Genomic DNA, 18,717 nt, shown 5'->3' with positions numbered 1-18,717 from the left:
TGATAACGCTGGTGTGCCTGTATAAAAGCTTGAGAATTACACCAGAACAAGGAGCTAATGACAAATTCATAATTAGTAGTGAAATGTTTTTTAAAATAAGCTGGTTTAATTCTATAAAAACACATGCAATAGTGTTAAATTCTCACAAGCTAACCTTTATTTCCAGTACAACACATCTTATTTCAAAGAAAGCATATTTTTTTTCTTTTAAAAATATTCCCTGGTGTTGCAAATCAATAATTGCCCTGACTTGCAAAAGGATCCAGTTTCTTTTACATGTTAGACATTCATGAATTTTTTCTTAGTTTCAGTGCATGTAACATCAGCTGCCAGCATGAATACATAGATGACCAGGGCTTGAACCCTTGTCTCTGCTCCCTGTAACTAAGCAGATGAGCACTGCAGTGTGAGGAGAAAACCATATTGACTGCATCTGCAAAGGATTGTGCAAGCAGTGGCTCAAGAAGCATGAAGAACAAATTATAATTGAATAATTTATATCATCTATTGGGAGATTAGTGCAAAAGTTCATCCTTCTAGTCTTTTCTGAATGAATTTGGCTGTTGACTTCAATTTTACAGGATGTTATAAAAGTTTAGTACACTTCTGAATAGCTGGGAGAATGTCAGTGTTTCTGCTTGTTCTCATGGAGACATGAGTGATTAAACTTGAAACAACTGCAGAAGAAAACTTTTCCACCCAGGACATGGAGGATAAAAGGCTGCTTAACAAAAGCTTCCTCACATTGTTTGAACCCTAACCCCATCAATTGTGCCCCTCTGTCACACGTTTTACTTCCATCATGTTCTTATGTGTTTCCTGTCTTAGCCAGAAACCGAGTGACAACTTTAAAATCTGGATTCTTTTCATGTGTTTATAACATTTTTCACTTGGTGCTGCATTCCTGCTGCATTAAGTTTTGATGCCTTATTAGATGTCTTGTTTAGGGCTGAACAATTACTGAATAATTCAGGTACCTTGATTCTCTACACCTCCTCAAAGCTTGTTAAATGTACTTTCACAATAAATTCTGTTAAACGCTTTAGGAAACCTTGGTGTATCTATTATTTGTTTTGCACAACAACACCAATGCTAATGCTTTTTATGCATGTATGCTAAATTGCTAAGCACTATTTTTAGCTATATACAAAGTTGTAGGGTGTTTTCACACCTGCTGGTTCAGTAGATATGGTTTGTGGACCAACTCTGCAACCATTGTTACATTGTTACATTTCCAGCTGTTGTGGTTTGCTTTCATCCTGCACTGTGTTAAACCGACCAAACACTTTGAAAATCGTTTCCCCCCCCTTGCCTGTGGTGGCGCTGCAACAAGAACAAATGAAGGAAACGATACAAAAACATCTGAAGATGAGTGCTACTTCCTTCTTTGTGAAATGTAAACCAAAATGTGGAAAACCTGAGCATTTTTTTTTTCTTCACCCAGTTCTGTATAAAACCGTTTACTATGCACCTTTTGCAATCCAATTATTAATCATTTAATAAAAACATTTTAAAAATCAACAGTTCGGGCCTACACTGTATTGATGCTAAGTCAAACAGAAAAGAAAGAGCTTTTCACATGTTGACAGTATTTTTAGCTGCAGATGCATCCTTTGTTACATCAAGCATTCACTAATGGATCTCTATGTTATTTCATTTTTGGCAATAAAATGTTTATTTTGTCATTTGAAAAAGGAATTAAGTAATTTTGGCCTCTTTTGGGTATGTCTAATATTACATAAAATAAACAAGCGGTGAAATAAAAAGCCTTTTTTTGTTTTTAATTGATTAATTGTCAGAATTATTGATTTAATTAAGCAATTGTTCATTGCAGCTCTCTCCTCCTGGGTTTGTGCAAAACCATTCAGCTCCGCAGCCATTGACACCAGTTGGAATAGATGTTTTAACTCTTTGTGGACCCCCGGTGAGCCAAAGCCCACTGGAAAGTATAAGACTAAAGCTGTTTACAGTGAAAATATGAGCATTGATCTTTTTATTATATTGCAATGCGTTTAATTTAGAAGGAATTTTTTTACATCTGCTCAGGAGTTTTGAACTTTTTTAAAGGTCTCACATTTGCAAACATTATTGATTCATCATCAGTATGTGAGATTTCTTATTATTAAGTCTGGCATTAAAGGCAAATGTCAGAGGGATTTTAGCCCCAAAGCTCAGGTGCTGACTCACAGAGGCAATTAAGATGGCAATTAATGGACTTACTGTTCCAGCGATCTGGAAATTTCAGTTCCCCTGCTTTCATTAGTCTCTCTGTGCCTCATTATGTTCACTGTGATCCGTGCAGATTGACAGTAGCATGCAGGGATTTCTCTATATAAAATGGAAAAAGCTCCAGGCGTTGCCTGACATAAGCTGTAAGAAATTAGTCAGAAATATGACCAAGCACTTAGTAGTAGGCTGTCTTCATTTAGAGTGGATCCCTAAACCTACTGGAAATTATCTTGGGTCACAAATACTGACCTTGTGTCTGAAAACTTGGAAAACAGTTTGTGAAAATCGCAAGCCATTTACAAACTGCAGTTTTAATAGAGCATGGCGTGAACTGGAGACTTCATAATGTGTTTACTATCTAAACATAAGGCAACAATAAAAGAAAACTCACCTAACAGGCCATAATTCATTAGTGTTCAATCTTGTTTTTTCTGCATTTATTATGCTAAAGGTTGAGAAGTATGTAAGCCAAAAAGTTGCCAACGCATCATTATTATATTCCGACACACAGCACAATACCTGTATGTAGTTATTTTTGTAATAATTGCGTTTTTATGATGTCGACTCCAGGAAGAGTAATCATTGTCAAGGCAGTAACTAATTGGGATTCTAATAAACAAACAATGGCCACCTTACTCTACAGCTCTACGTTAGGTTCATGAAGTAAAGATTTATATGGCAATTTGTCCAGGAATTCTAGGGACAGGTTGTGTAAGATCAGCATTGTGAATATTTAACAGACTGGGACTTTAAGGTGGTTTCCACACCTGGTAATTCTGTAGATTTGGTTCAATTGGGACCCAACTAAAGATGAAAGAATCAGCAGGGATGCTGAGTAAAGACGGGTTTAAAACCACATGAGAAAATATTAAAAGTGACATTGGGATTGAAGGAATCAACGACCATCTGTAGATCCAGCTCACCTGAAAGTGCTACAAAATCCCGTTCTGGGCAGAAGGCCAGACTCCCATCACCAGCCCTCCTATAGCCCTAAAATTTACAAAACCGCAGCAGGTTCAGAGCTGCTTTAGAAACTGTATCTTAAACATTGGCGGCTTAAATACAACGGGCCGTTAACTCTTCAGGAGTGGACTGTGAATCACCAGGAACACAGCAGTCTAATTTAATTTTGTTCCTGAGGCATCACTCATTGTTCCCATCAGAAGTTTATGGGCCTCAGGAGAGGCTGGCTGGTCCCCTGTCAGAAGGACAGCCAAGTTTGAGGAATGAAGGAGTTCAATTTTCACCTTTGTGCCTCCAGATATAAGTTGAGTTTCATTTTTTTTGAAATGTTCTCCTACTAATCATATGGATTTTGATTAAAGATATGTCTGCTTTAACAGAGATCAGTTTGATTTTTGATGGATTCTGACAAACAGGCACATATAGTTCAGGTTTGTGAAGAACCAAAGAGTTGTCTGGTTTACCAGTTTGACTTGAAACTTAGGAATTCCATAACTTTTTATTCAGTAAATGCACCACAGGTCCAGTTTGATTTGGCAAAAACTCCAGTTTGATTTTGATGGTTTCACTGAGTGAAGAAAACTCTCATCTTTTGTGGAGTATTATTGGATGAAACTCTCTGTCCAGAGTCATCCATCAAGGATTATAGCTCATTCGTTCATCCATTCAGCCGTCCAACGATTTGTCCATCTATCTATCCATTCATCCATTCATCCACACCTATTAAGACAATGTACACCACACTTCAGATTTTCATTCCAGTCAGTTAGTTCTTGTAGAAGTCTTCTTTTCCTTCCTCTTCACACGTATGTACTACATTCTGTTAGTGAGTTACATAAAATCTCAATAAAACACCGTTAAATAAATGCTTCAGTCCGGCTGAGAAATTCAGCAGATTATGAATGTTTCCTGCCTCAGTAAGACCAGTAGGTTGCACTGAATCTTAACTAAAGTAGTGTCCACATAGGGAATGTTTCATTGGATAAAGATCTCAGCCAAAAAACTCAGGAGCTGAAGAAATAGTCGTTCAGTTACTGGTATTGATGAGGAAACCATATCAGTCCTCCACAGGCTTTATTTTCATAAAGAAGCAGGTGATCAGACTCAATGTTATCCAGTTCAGATCAAGGTGGTTATAGTTATCTAACCCAAAAAAAACTGAAAATGAGAAAACATTTTTGTTAACCAAAAGAAATAAAAATGGTAACTAAATGGGAATATGAGTTACCATAACTAACTGGAACTATACAGTCAGTTTACAAAAACAAGCTAAAACACACTAAAATTATAGAGGCAATATAAATTATTTTTGTGTTTTGTGAGTCTATTAATGTATATTTTTTCCACACAAGCAGTTTGTCGTCGTCTCCATACTCTTACTGTCGGCATTTGCACTATTCCACAAAATTGTAACAGTAAAACATGGGAGAAAAACCAGTTAGTTGGTTCTTCAACAATAGTTGAGTAAAATTTCAAAAAGGTATCTTCTGTTGAGTATTCAATACTGAGTTGATGTGTGCATAATCACAAAATACCTTTTTGAATTCTGCACCTAAACATGATCCAATGAATGAAAAAATTAAAACTACTTCTATAACTAATAAGACTAAACTAAAATTTTATAATACTAATAAGCAAACCCACTCTAAAAACTAACTACAACTAGTTTAATTAGACAAACAAAAAGTCACAATGATATCAAATTACCGTAAGCTATAATGAAACATCCAATGCTACTATAACCCTGGTTGAGCTGACAGGCTAAAACGCTGCCCCCCTGAGGAAGGACCTCCTAATCACACAGGGACTTCCTGAAGTGGACGCTGCGGTCAGAACGGCGTGTCCAGAATCATCCGGTGGATCGTAGCGTTCTGGGCGGTGACTTCCTGCCGTCACGCTGCAGTGACAAAGCCTCTGAGATGAGGAAGACCGCATTTCCACAGGAGGCTGTGAGGAATGCAGGCCAAGAAACATTCCAGCTTTAATCACAAAGCCACCACTCTTGGTGGCACAACGAGACGCAGGAAGCTTTGTTAGATAGTTTTATATGAAAGGTAACTAATGAACGGAGAGCCCTCTCATTACTCTGCCCTTTTCCTCGACTCTCAGGAGCATTTTAGTGCTTTTTATCTCATTACTTTTGTTTTACTGCAAATTTATGGTTCAGCCGAGCCGGTCGTGTTCTTTCCAGCACGAGTCAGCTCTTTCTAGCAAAGAGGCGAAGAACCCATTATGTTACCTGACCTGCACCTCCAGGTTGTGGCAGCTTTAAGGAGGCGCTGATTTTGCTTTTCAGTTATCGATGGATACAAAATAGGAGCAAATGGGAGTGAATTTCACTTTTTACACATGAATATAGTTGTTTGTGTCTTGTTTAGCTTGGTTAATCAGGCCTTTACACCGGATTTATTGGAACCGGTTGGATTCAGAGCTGCGGCAAAAGTCAGGCTTTCTGGCATCCTCAATGTAAAAAAGTTGATTGGTTCCCCTAGGTCCATCTAATCTAAAGTTGATTGATCTTATCAATTTCCAATGAATAATTGATGAGCTTTCTCTTGCATAAAGAAGGTCAACAATCGTTCCATAACAATGTTTAAAAACCATTACATTTTTACATTATTTTGTGTCAGCAGTTCTGAGTACTGACTGAATAAACAAAAAAATGTAGTTTTCAGACCTTCATTACAGACGTATCTATAAATTATAACAACACAGAAACCTCTGAGGTTGCGGAATAAAAAATTAAATGAAAAAACATAAAATAAGTGAAGTACTTAATTCATAATGTACTACAGAATGTATTTCTTTAAATACAATAAAATACAGTATGTATTTCTTGCATTTGTAAGATATCCATAAATACTGTATGAATATTTCTAAGGATGATAGATATTCATACTGTATTGCAGTTGCTCTTGAAGGAATGCTTAAATTTGGATCCATGAAGTGTATTAACTTATAACAGCCTGCAGGATGATCAGTGACGCCCTCTGCTTGGCGTTGTTTTGGAGTTACAGAAATATGGAGTTGGAGATCACATTCTCTACGTTTGTAAAAAACAAAACAAAAGTATTTTGTGTCAACAGCTTTTATTCATCCCTTTCTTAAAACATCTACATTTTTCATTTCTTCTAGTCACTAACTCTGGTACACTGGAGGAAATGCTACCCAGCTGCTGTTCTGTTTGTATTAAATCCTTCCCTGGCTAAAAATAAACCCTCACATACATCTCCTTGTGTGTGCCTGCAAAGGACACGCTTGGTGTCTTTTTTTTCTCTTTCTTTTCTGCGTCTCTTCACAATTCATGTCATTCACTAATCACGTCGCAGTGCAGAAACATTGAGTTTCCATAAATGGAGTAGGAGGGAAGGGGGTAACGGCTCTCGCAGGCAGGCTTTTAATGTCATTTTGACGGTAATTTTCTGCTCAGAAAATAACTTCCAGAAGAATGAGTGTCGGTGTGACACACAAACACAACACACCTTCGCAGGAGACGGAACGGGAACAGAAAAACAGAGGAAATCCCTCAGACACTCATGAGATCATGCAGGGAGGAGAGGGGGATTTCTGTCTGTGGATAAACTGGGAATAACTGGACTTAATGCCAGTAAGGTTGTTAAAGATGACCTATTATGCTTCCTTGAACATGTTAGGAAAGGGCTACAGATTACAAGTATACAAAACATGTTCATCTTATTTTTTGCACAAAATCATTCTTAGATAATGAGATTCAAGTCTGTTCAGGTCTGTCGATTTTGAGCTCCATTCAGAATGAGATGTTTTAGGGCCTCTTGTCATTTTAAAGCTAAATAGGCTGCTGATGACCACGCCCCCCGAAATCAAACTATACACTCCCTGAAAATACAGTATTAATTTGGTGTTAAGAGATGAGTGTTTTTTCTTTTTCTGGTAGCAAACTGTCTCGAAGAATAAATCAGGTTTTTACTTTTGTGTTCAATGTCTGTGTACCATTAATGGCAAAAAAAAAAAAAACATTTTCACTTATCTCCAAAATTCACCAAAGTGAGAATTTTTAAGTATTATAAGATACGTAGTGTTTCAAAAGAGCAGAGGAAATCTTATGTTTTTTGAAAAATAACAATATTTGTTGTTAAGCTGTTGCTAAGAGATGGCAGCGTTTTCTGGTAACCAAGGGCCACAATGTAAACATTAGATATTTTAATTTTGCAAACTTTACCAACTCAAAATTTTTGGCCTAAGCATATAAGCAGTAGCAGTATTTCAAAAGAACTTATATGGTATAAACAATAATATTACTTATTAATGTGGTGCTATGAAATGAGCGTTTTTTTCTTTTTCTGGTAATAAACTGTCACGAAGCATAAATCAGATTTTTACTTTTATGTTCAATTTCTGTTTTACAGTATATCTACCATCAATGATTAAAAAAAAAACAACTAATTTTTCTGTAAAATTCATATCTTGACAATTCTTAAGTATTATAAGATACGTAGTATTTCAAAAGAGCAGAGGAAATCTTATGTTCTTTGAACAATAACAATACTTGTTGTTAAGCTGTTGCTAAGAGATGACAGCATTTTCTGGTAACCCAGGGCCACAATATAAACATTACATATTTTAGTTTTTCAAAATTTACCAACTCTAAATTTGTTGTCTAAGCATATAAGCAGTATTTCAAAAGAACTTATATTTTATAAACATTAATATTACTTATTAATTTGCTGTAAAGAGATAAGCGTTTTTTCTTTTTCGGGTTACAAACTGCCATGAAGTATAAATCAGGTTTTTACTTTTGTGTTCAATGTCTGTGTACCATTAATGGCAAAAAAAAACATTCTCACTTTTCTCCCAAATTCACCAAAGTGACGATTTTTAAGTATTATAAGATACGTAGTGTTTCAAAAGAGCAGAGAAAACCTTGTGTTTTTTGAACAATAACAATATTTATTGTTAAGCTGTTGCTAAGCGATGACAGCGTTTTCTGGTAACCAAGGGCCACAATGTAAAAATTACATATTTTAGTTTTTCAAAGTTCACCAACTCTAAATTTGTTGTCTAAGCATATAAACAGTATTTCAAAAGAACTTATATTTTAAAAAACAATAATATTATTTATTAATTTGGTGTTAAGAAGTGAGCATTTTTTTTCTTTTTCTGGTAGTAAACTCTCACGAAGCATAAATCAGATTCTTACTTTTATGTTCAATTTCTGTTTTATAGTATATCTACCATAAATGATAAAAAAAAAAAAAAATAACTTTTCTGTAAAATTCACCAATGTGACGATACTTAAGTATTTTCAGGTATTTCAAAAGAGCAGAGGAAATCTTATGTTCTTTGAACAATAACAATATTTGTTGTTAAGCTGTTGCTAAGAGATGACAGCGTTTTCTGGTAACCAAGGGCCACAATGTAAACATTACATATTTTAGTTTTTCAAAGTTTACCAACTCTAAATTTGTTGTCTAAGCATATAAGCAGTATTTCAAAAGAACTTATATTTTAAAAAACAATAATATTACTTATTAATTTGGTGCTAAGAAATGAGCATTTTTTCTTTTTCTGGTAATAAACTATCACAAAGCATAAATCAGATTTTTACTTTTATGTTCAATTTCTGTTTTATAGTAGCTATATCTATCGCAATTATGATAAAGAAATTAAATTTTCTCCAAACTTCACCAACTTGACAATTCTTAAGTAGAATAAGATGAGTAGTATTTTAAAAGAGCATAGGAGATCTTATGTTCTTTGAACAATAACAAGACTTGTTGTTAAGCTGTTGCTAAGAGATGACAGCGTTTTCTGATAACAAAGGGCCACAATGTAAACATTACATATTTTAGTTTTTCAAAGTTTACCAACTCTAAATTTGTTGTCTAAGCATATAAGCAGTATTTCAAAAGAACTTATGTTTTATAAAAAATAATATTACTTATGAATTTGGTGCTAACAGATGAGCGTGTTTTTCTGGTAACAAACTGCCATGAAGTTTAAATCAGATTTTTACTTTTGTGTTCAAAGTCTGTATAACATTAATGGTAAAAAAAAACAAAAAACATTTTCACTTTTCTCCAAAATTCACTAACTTCACAATTCTTAAGTAGAATCAGATGAGTAGTATTTTAAAAGAGGAGAGGAAACCTTATGTTTTTTAAATAATAACAATATTTGTTGTTAAGCTGTTGCTAAGAGATGACAGCGTTTTCTGGTAACCAAGGGCCATAATGTAAACATTGCATATTTTAGTTTTTCAAAGTTTACCAGCTCTAAATTTGTTATCTGAGCATATCAGCAGTATTTCAAAAGAACTTATATTTTAAAAAACAATAATATTACTTATTAATTTGGTGTTAAGAAGTGAGCGTTTTTTCTTTTTCTGGTAAAAAACTGTCACGAAGCATAAATCAGATTTTTACTTTTATGTTCAATTTCTGTTTTACAGTATATCTACCATCAATGATTAAAAAAAAAACAACTAATTTTTCTGTAAAATTCATATCTTGACAATTCTTAAGTATTATAAGATACGTAGTATTTCAAAAGAGCAGAGGAAATCTTATGTTCTTTGAACAATAACAATACTTGTTGTTAAGCTGTTGCTAAGAGATGACAGCATTTTCTGGTAACCCAGGGCCACAATATAAACATTACATATTTTAGTTTTTCAAAATTTACCAACTCTAAATTTGTTGTCTAAGCATATAAGCAGTATTTCAAAAGAACTTATATTTTATAAACATTAATATTACTTATTAATTTGCTGTAAAGAGATAAGCGTTTTTTCTTTTTCGGGTTACAAACTGCCATGAAGTATAAATCAGGTTTTTACTTTTGTGTTCAATGTCTGTGTACCATTAATGGCAAAAAAAAAACATTCTCACTTTTCTCCCAAATTCACCAAAGTGACGATTTTTAAGTATTATAAGATACGTAGTGTTTCAAAAGAGCAGAGAAAACCTTGTGTTTTTTGAACAATAACAATATTTATTGTTAAGCTGTTGCTAAGCGATGACAGCGTTTTCTGGTAACCAAGGGCCACAATGTAAAAATTACATATTTTAGTTTTTCAAAGTTCACCAACTCTAAATTTGTTGTCTAAGCATATAAACAGTATTTCAAAAGAACTTATATTTTAAAAAACAATAATATTATTTATTAATTTGGTGTTAAGAAGTGAGCGTTTTTTTTCTTTTTCTGGTAAAAAACTGTCACGAAGCATAAATCAGATTTTTACTTTTATGTTCAATTTCTGTTTTATAGTATATCTACCATAAATGATAAAAAAAAAATAATAACTTTTCTGTAAAATTCACCAATGTGACGATACTTAAGTATTTTCAGGTATTTCAAAAGAGCAGAGGAAATCTTATGTTCTTTGAACAATAACAATATTTGTTGTTAAGCTGTTGCTAAGAGATGACAGCGTTTTCTGGTAACCAAGGGCCACAATGTAAACATTACATATTTTAGTTTTTCAAAGTTTACCAACTCTAAATTTGTTGTCTAAGCATATAAGCAGTATTTCAAAAGAACTTATGTTTTATAAAAAATAATATTACTTATGAATTTGGTGCTAACAGATGAGCGTGTTTTTCTGGTAACAAACTGCCATGAAGTTTAAATCAGATTTTTACTTTTGTGTTCAAAGTCTGTGTAACATTAATGGTAAAAAAAAACAAAAAACATTTTCACTTTTCTCCAAAATTCACTAACTTCACAATTCTTAAGTAGAATCAGATGAGTAGTATTTTAAAAGAGGAGAGGAAACCTTATGTTTTTTAAATAATAACAATATTTGTTGTTAAGCTGTTGCTAAGAGATGACAGCGTTTTCTGGTAACCAAGGGCCATAATGTAAACATTGCATATTTTAGTTTTTCAAAGTTTACCAGCTCTAAATTTGTTATCTGAGCATATCAGCAGTATTTCAAAAGAACTTATATTTTAAAAAACAATAATATTACTTATTAATTTGGTGTTAAGAAGTGAGCGTTTTTTCTTTTTCTGGTAAAAAACTGTCACGAAGCATAAATCAGATTTTTACTTTTATGTTCAATTTCTGTTTTACAGTATATCTACCATCAATGATTAAAAAAAAAACAACTAATTTTTCTGTAAAATTCATATCTTGACAATTCTTAAGTATTATAAGATACGTAGTATTTCAAAAGAGCAGAGGAAATCTTATGTTCTTTGAACAATAACAATACTTGTTGTTAAGCTGTTGCTAAGAGATGACAGCTTTTCTGGTAACCCAGGGCCACAATATAAACATTACATATTTTAGTTTTTCAAAATTTACCAACTCTAAATTTGTTGTCTAAGCATATAAGCAGTATTTCAAAAGAACTTATATTTTATAAACATTAATATTACTTATTAATTTGCTGTAAAGAGATAAGCGTTTTTTCTTTTTCGGGTTACAAACTGCCATGAAGTATAAATCAGGTTTTTACTTTTGTGTTCAATGTCTGTGTACCATTAATGGCAAAAAAAAACATTCTCACTTTTCTCCCAAATTCACCAAAGTGACGATTTTTAAGTATTATAAGATACGTAGTGTTTCAAAAGAGCAGAGAAAACCTTGTGTTTTTTGAACAATAACAATATTTATTGTTAAGCTGTTGCTAAGCGATGACAGCGTTTTCTGGTAACCAAGGGCCACAATGTAAAAATTACATATTTTAGTTTTTCAAAGTTCACCAACTCTAAATTTGTTGTCTAAGCATATAAACAGTATTTCAAAAGAACTTATATTTTAAAAAACAATAAAATTATTTATTAATTTGGTGTTAAGAAGTGAGCGTTTTTTTTCTTTTTCTGGTAGTAAACTCTCACGAAGCATAAATCAGATTCTTACTTTTATGTTCAATTTCTGTTTTATAGTATATCTACCATAAATGATAAAAAAAAAAAAATAATAACTTTTCTGTAAAATTCACCAATGTGACGATACTTAAGTATTTTCAGGTATTTCAAAAGAGCAGAGGAAATCTTATGTTCTTTGAACAATAACAATATTTGTTGTTAAGCTGTTGCTAAGAGATGACAGCGTTTTCTGGTAACCAAGGGCCACAATGTAAACATTACATATTTTAGTTTTTCAAAGTTTACCAACTCTAAATTTGTTGTCTAAGCATATAAGCAGTATTTAAAAAGAACTTATATTTTATAAACAATAATATTACTTATTAATTTGGTGCTAAGAAATGAGCATTTTTTCTTTTTCTGGTAATAAACTGTCACGAAGCATAAATCAGATTTTTACTTTTATGTTCAATTTCTGTTTTATAGTAGCTATATCTATCGCAATTATGATAAAGAAACAAAATTTTCTCCAAACTTCACCAACTTGACAATTCTTAAGTAGAATAAGATGAGTAGTATTTTAAAAGAGCATAGGAAATCTTATGTTTTTTGAACAATAACAATATTTGTTGTTAAGCTGTTGCTAAGAGATGACAGCATTTTCTGGTAACCAAGGGCCACAATGTAAACATTACATATTTTAGTTTTGCAAAGTTTGCCAACTCTAAATTTGTTGTCTAAGCATATAAGCAGTATTTCACAAGAACTTATGTTTTATAAACAATAATATTACTTATTGATTTGGTGTTAATAGATGAGCGTTTGTTCTGGTAACAAACTGTTATGAAGTTTAAATCAGATTTTTACTTTTGTGTTCAATGTCTGTGTACCATTAATGGTGAAAAAATAACATTATCATTTTTCTCCAAAATTCACAAACTTTACAATTCTTAAGTAGAATAAAATGAGTAGTATTTTAAAAGAGCAGAGGAAATCTCATGTTTTTTGAACAATAACAATATTTGTTGTTAAGCTGTTGCTAAGAGATGACAGCGTTGTCTGGTAACCAAGGGCCACAATGTAAACATTGCATATTTTAGTTTTTCAAAGTTTACCAGCTCTAAATTTGTTATCTGAGCATATCAGCAGTATTTCAAAAGAACTTATATTTTAAAAAACAATAATATTACTTATTAATTTGGTGTTAAGAAGTGAGCATTTTTTTTCTTTTTCTGGTAGTAAACTCTCACGAAGCATAAATCAGATTCTTACTTTTATGTTCAATTTCTGTTTTATAGTATATCTACCATAAATGATAAAAAAAAAATAATAACTTTTCTGTAAAATTCACCAATGTGACGATACTTAAGTATTTTCAGGTATTTCAAAAGAGCAGAGGAAATCTTATGTTCTTTGAACAATAACAATATTTGTTGTTAAGCTGTTGCTAAGAGATGACAGCGTTTTCTGGTAACCAAGGGCCACAATGTAAACATTACATATTTTAGTTTTTCAAAGTTTACCAACTCTAAATTTGTTGTCTAAGCATATAAGCAGTATTTCAAAAGAACTTATATTTTAAAAAACAATAATATTACTTATTAATTTGGTGCTAAGAAATGAGCATTTTTTCTTTTTCTGGTAATAAACTATCACAAAGCATAAATCAGATTTTTACTTTTATGTTCAATTTCTGTTTTATAGTAGCTATATCTATCGCAATTATGATAAAGAAACTAAATTTTCTCCAAACTTCACCAACTTGACAATTCTTAAGTAGAATAAGATGAGTAGTATTTTAAAAGCGCATAGGAGATCTTATGTTCTTTGAACAATAACAATACTTATTGTTAAGCTGTTGCTAAGAGATGACAGCGTTTTCTGATAACAAAGGGCCACAATGTAAACATTACATATTTTAGTTTTTCAAAGTTCACCAACTCTAAATTTGTTGTCTAAGCATATAAGCAGTATTTCAAAAGAACTTATGTTTTATAAACAATAATATTACTTATGAATTTGGTGCTAACAGATGAGCGTGTTTTTCTGGTAACAAACTGCCATGAAGTTTAAATCAGATTTTTACTTTTGTGTTCAAAGTCTGTATAACATTAATGGTAATAAAAAAACAAAAAACATTTTCACTTTTCTCCAAAATTCACTAACTTCACAATTCTTAAGTAGAATCAGATGAGTAGTATTTTAAAAGAGGAGAGGAAACCTTATGTTTTTTAAATAATAACAATATTTGTTGTTAAGCTGTTGCTAAGAGATGACAGCGTTTTCTGGTAACCAAGGGCCATAATGTAAACATTGCATATTTTAGTTTTTCAAAGTTTACCAGCTCTAAATTTGTTATCTGAGCATATCAGCAGTATTTCAAAAGAACTTATATTTTAAAAAACAATAATATTACTTATTAATTTGGTGTTAAGAAGTGAGCGTTTTTTCTTTTTCTGGTAAAAAACTGTCACGAAGCATAAATCAGATTTTTACTTTTATGTTCAATTTCTGTTTTATAGTATATCTACCATCAATGATAAAAAAAATAATAACTTTTCTGTAAAATTCACCAAAGTTACGATTCTGAAGTATTATAAGATGCGTAGTATTTCAAAAGAGCAGAGGAAATCTTATGTTCTTTGAACAATAACAATACTTGTTGTTAAGCAGTTGCTAAGAGATGACAGCGTTTTCTGGTAACCAAGACCAGAATGTAAACATTACATATTTTAGTTTTTCAAAGTTTACCAACTCTAAATTTGTTGTCTAAGCATATAAGCAGTATTTCAAAAGAACTTATATTTTAAAAAACAATAATATTACTTATTAATTTGGTGCTAAGAAATGAGCGTTTTTTCTTTTTCTGGTAATAAACTGTCACGAAGCATAAATCAGATTTTTACTTTTATGTTCAATTTCTGTTTTATAGTAGCTATATCTATCGCAATTATGATAAAGAAACTAAATTTTCTCCAAACTTCACCAACTTGACAATTCTTAAGTAGAATAAGATGAGTAGTATTTTAAAAGAGCAGAGGAAATCTTATGTTCTTTGAACAATAACAATATTTGTTGTTAAGCTTGTTAAGAGATGACAGCATTTTCTGGTAACCAAGGGCCACAATGTTAACATTACATATTTTAGTTTTTCAAAGTTCACCAACTCTAAATTTGTTGTCTAAGCATATAAGCAGTATTTCAAAAGAACTTATATTTTTATAAACAATAATATTACTTATTAATTTGCTGTTAAGAGATAAGCGGTTTTTCTTTTTCTGGTTACAAACTGCCACAAAGTATAAATCAGATTTTTACTTTTGTGTTCAATGTCTGTGTACCATTAATGGCAAAACAAACTTTTTCACTTTTCTCCCAAATTCACCAAAGTGACGATTTTTAAGTATTAAAATATACATAGTGTTTGAAAAGAGCAGAGAAAATCTTATGTTTTTGAACAATAACAATATTTGTTGTTAAGCAGTTGCTAAGAGATGACAGCGTACTCTGGTAACCAAGGGCCACAATGTGAACATTAGATATTTTAGTTTTTCAAAGTTTACCAACTCTAAATTTGTTGTCTAAGCATATGTGACGGAAAAATGATTATTTTGGAGTCCTTAATACAGTTAATCATACGCCAGGTGTAAAATGTATAATGAACATTCTAATTTTGAACAAATTTCTTAATTTTGAACAGGTTTGGGTTAAGGATTTAAAACTAAACTACTCTATCGGTAAGTATTCGCAAACAAGAACCAAATGTAGATCAAAAGGGGATCTCTGTGAGGTTCCTGCTGTGTTATCAGAGCCCAGGAAGCCATAAAATTAGATTGCCTGCAGGACGGAACCCTGTTTGGGTCACAGAACATCAATGGTCTTCCAGAACCAACATCTGGCATGGTTTAAACTAAATATAACATAGAATATTGAAATCATTAACATTTAATTTCTAAGACATTTCTCTAAGTATTAATAGCAAGTTTTTAACCAAAGTGTATTATCTAAGTTTAGAATAGTGAATGATGAATGTATTTGAAAATTGTACTATCTGGGACAATATCTGAATCAAATGGAAATTGTTTGAATGAAAATGTGTTGTTTAGTATTAGAAAATTGTTCAGGATTTATGTGATAAGGCAAAGATTCAAATCTTTGGAGATGCTGAGTGCAGATGAGCAAAGACTAGGTTTTGTGAAGGTAATCTTTCCTTAAACCAAATTACTGAGTTTAACTTGTGAAGGAGACACTCCAAAATTCACAGGTATATGTGAAGTCTTATGTTAAGGTTCTATTTGCTCAGGTGGCCCTAGCTTCTTGCTCTTTTGTCCTACTGGAGACAAAAGTGGCCTTTGATCTTGGCGTGAAATTAAGGGAAGGTCTAAGTTTTTCTGAGTGTCCAGAGGAGCTCCTGGTTGGTCGAAACAGAGGTACGCCTTTCTGAATACATTAAAAAGTTAAGACACACCTCCAGAATAAAAGTCCGTGCCCAGGAATAATAATTCAGATAGATGCCCTATTCTGCCTTTTTGGCATCAGCTTTCTCCAAGGACATGTCTTTGCCTCTTTCACTATCTTTCCTTTTCTATTTCTTTTGTCTCAGGTAAAGAATGTATATCTCTGTAACTCTACAGTTTTCTTGTTAATTCATACGTTGCTTGTTTTGAGAATTAAACTCTGTGACGTCATCACGTATTGTTGTTCCTTGTCGACTTACGCCGCCCGTTGAGAGGACCCGGGAAACAGGAAGAAAGAGAGAGCCAAGCTTTTTTCCAAAATTAAGCTAACTTAAAATACTCTTTCTTAACACATATAAGCAGTATTTCAAAAGAACTTATATTTTAAAAAACAATAATATTACTTATTAATTTGCTGTTAAGAGATAAGCGGTTTTTCTTTTTCTGGTTACAAACTGCCACAAAGTATAAATCAGGTTGTTACTTTTGTGTTCAATGTCTGTGTACCATTAATGGCAAAAAAAACTTTTTCACTTTTCTCCCAAATTCACCAAAGTGACGATTTTTAAGTATTAAAATATACGTAGTGTTTGAAAAGAGCAGAGAAAATCTTATGTTTTTTGAACAATAACAATATTTGTTGTTCAGCAGTTGCTAAGAGATGACAGCGTTTTCTGGTAACCAAGGGCCACAATGTAAACATTAGATATTTTAGTTTTTCAAAGTTTACCAACTCTAAATTTGTTGTCTAAGCATATAAGCAGTATTTCAAAAGAACTTATATTTTTAAAAACAATAATATTACTTATTAATTTGGTGCTAAGAAATTGGCGTTTTTTCTTTTTCTGGTAATAAACTGTCACGAAGCACAAATCAGATTTTTACTTTTATGTTCAATTTCTGTTTTATAGTATATCTACCATCAATGATTAAAAAAAACTAACTAACTTTTCTGTAAAATTCACCAAAGTGATGATTCTTAAGTATTATATGATACGTAGTATTTCAAAAGAGCAGAGGAAATCTTATGTTCTTTGAACAATAACAATACTTGTTGTTAAGCTTTTGCTAAGAGATGACAACGTTTTCTGGTAACCAAGGGCCACAATGTAAGCATTACATATTTTAGTTTTTCAAAGTTTACCAACTCTAAATTTGTATTCTAAGCATATAAGCAGTGTTTCTAAAGAACTAATATTTTATAAGCACTAATATAACTTACTGTACCTGCAAACAGATGCATAGCTGTACAATTGTCTGTCTTTGAAAACCAGACGTTGAGCCTCCTGCACAATCAACAAGAATGTAGCAAGAGTTTTCTGAATAATAGGTCAACAATAAAACAGTTTTTTTATGACAGTAATAGCACGGTGCATACAGTGGTAAAACCAGCTGACCAGACATGCTAGAGCTCTGTTTGGGTTGCTGGGTAATGAGGCATTGTGATTTAGCATTCGGTACGTTTTTGTTTATGATTCCATTTACATTATCACTGATGCTCCTGCTGTGGCGTGAACACACAGTCTGACAACTTCCCCCATTGTTTCTGTCAAAACATTTTACCCAGAACTCAACTAGCTTAGTTTTACCAAAGGAAAGCTATGTTGTTGGATTTTAGGTAATAAATTTATTTATCTGCATTTTAAATATATTTCTTACATTGTATTAAATACTTGTGATTAAATTATAATTTAATTTAATCAATCAGTCATGACAGTAACTGATAGAATATTAGATTACTAAAATAATCATTAGTTAAAGCCTCACCTTCCCTACTTGTTTTACATCCAAACAGCACAGTTTTTCTCTCCTACCCATAAATTATTTGCAGCTGCTAATTTAAGTTAATATTAAGTTTGAATTTTAAATTATCTTTGGTTATTAATTTTTTTTACCAACGATTGTAATGATTTTGAAAATAACTGAAGGTGAGAGTTTTCTATTATCTAAATAATTTCAAAATTATACATACAAGCTTTAATATCCTTTATTAACTCAGTATTTTGATCACCATTGGTTGGGTTTGACCCTATAGCTCAGCTGTTTTGGAGGGAACTCTTTGTGCTGGAGCCAGAATTAGACTCGACCACTGTTCAAGGTGAGGTTTGTTAAGGGGCACATTGTTCCATTTTCAGTAAAATAGTTGGACGGACTTGATTGGATGTGTGTTGCGGTGGGATTTCCCGACAGGAACGTCTGATCCTGCAACAGTAGCACACACTCATCGTTGACACTGGGAAACGAACCCAGTCTTGATTGAGCAACAAGATGGAGTT

At 32.3% G+C, this 18,717-nt stretch overlaps 1 protein-coding gene across 2 annotated transcripts in view; it reads left to right on the top strand.

Moving 5' to 3' along the window:
* si:dkeyp-23e4.3 (rho GTPase-activating protein 7) overlaps positions 1 to 18,717 on the top strand; it is a 105,223-nt gene that overhangs the window by 46,056 nt on the left and 40,450 nt on the right. The gene's annotated exons all lie outside the window — the stretch shown is intronic.

This window comes from Gambusia affinis, linkage group LG15 (genome assembly GCF_019740435.1).
Source record: "Gambusia affinis linkage group LG15, SWU_Gaff_1.0, whole genome shotgun sequence".
NCBI lineage: Eukaryota > Metazoa > Chordata > Actinopteri > Cyprinodontiformes > Poeciliidae > Gambusia > Gambusia affinis.
The sequence above is the reverse complement of the archived record's forward strand: the minus strand, read 5'-3'. Positions and strand labels throughout refer to the sequence as shown.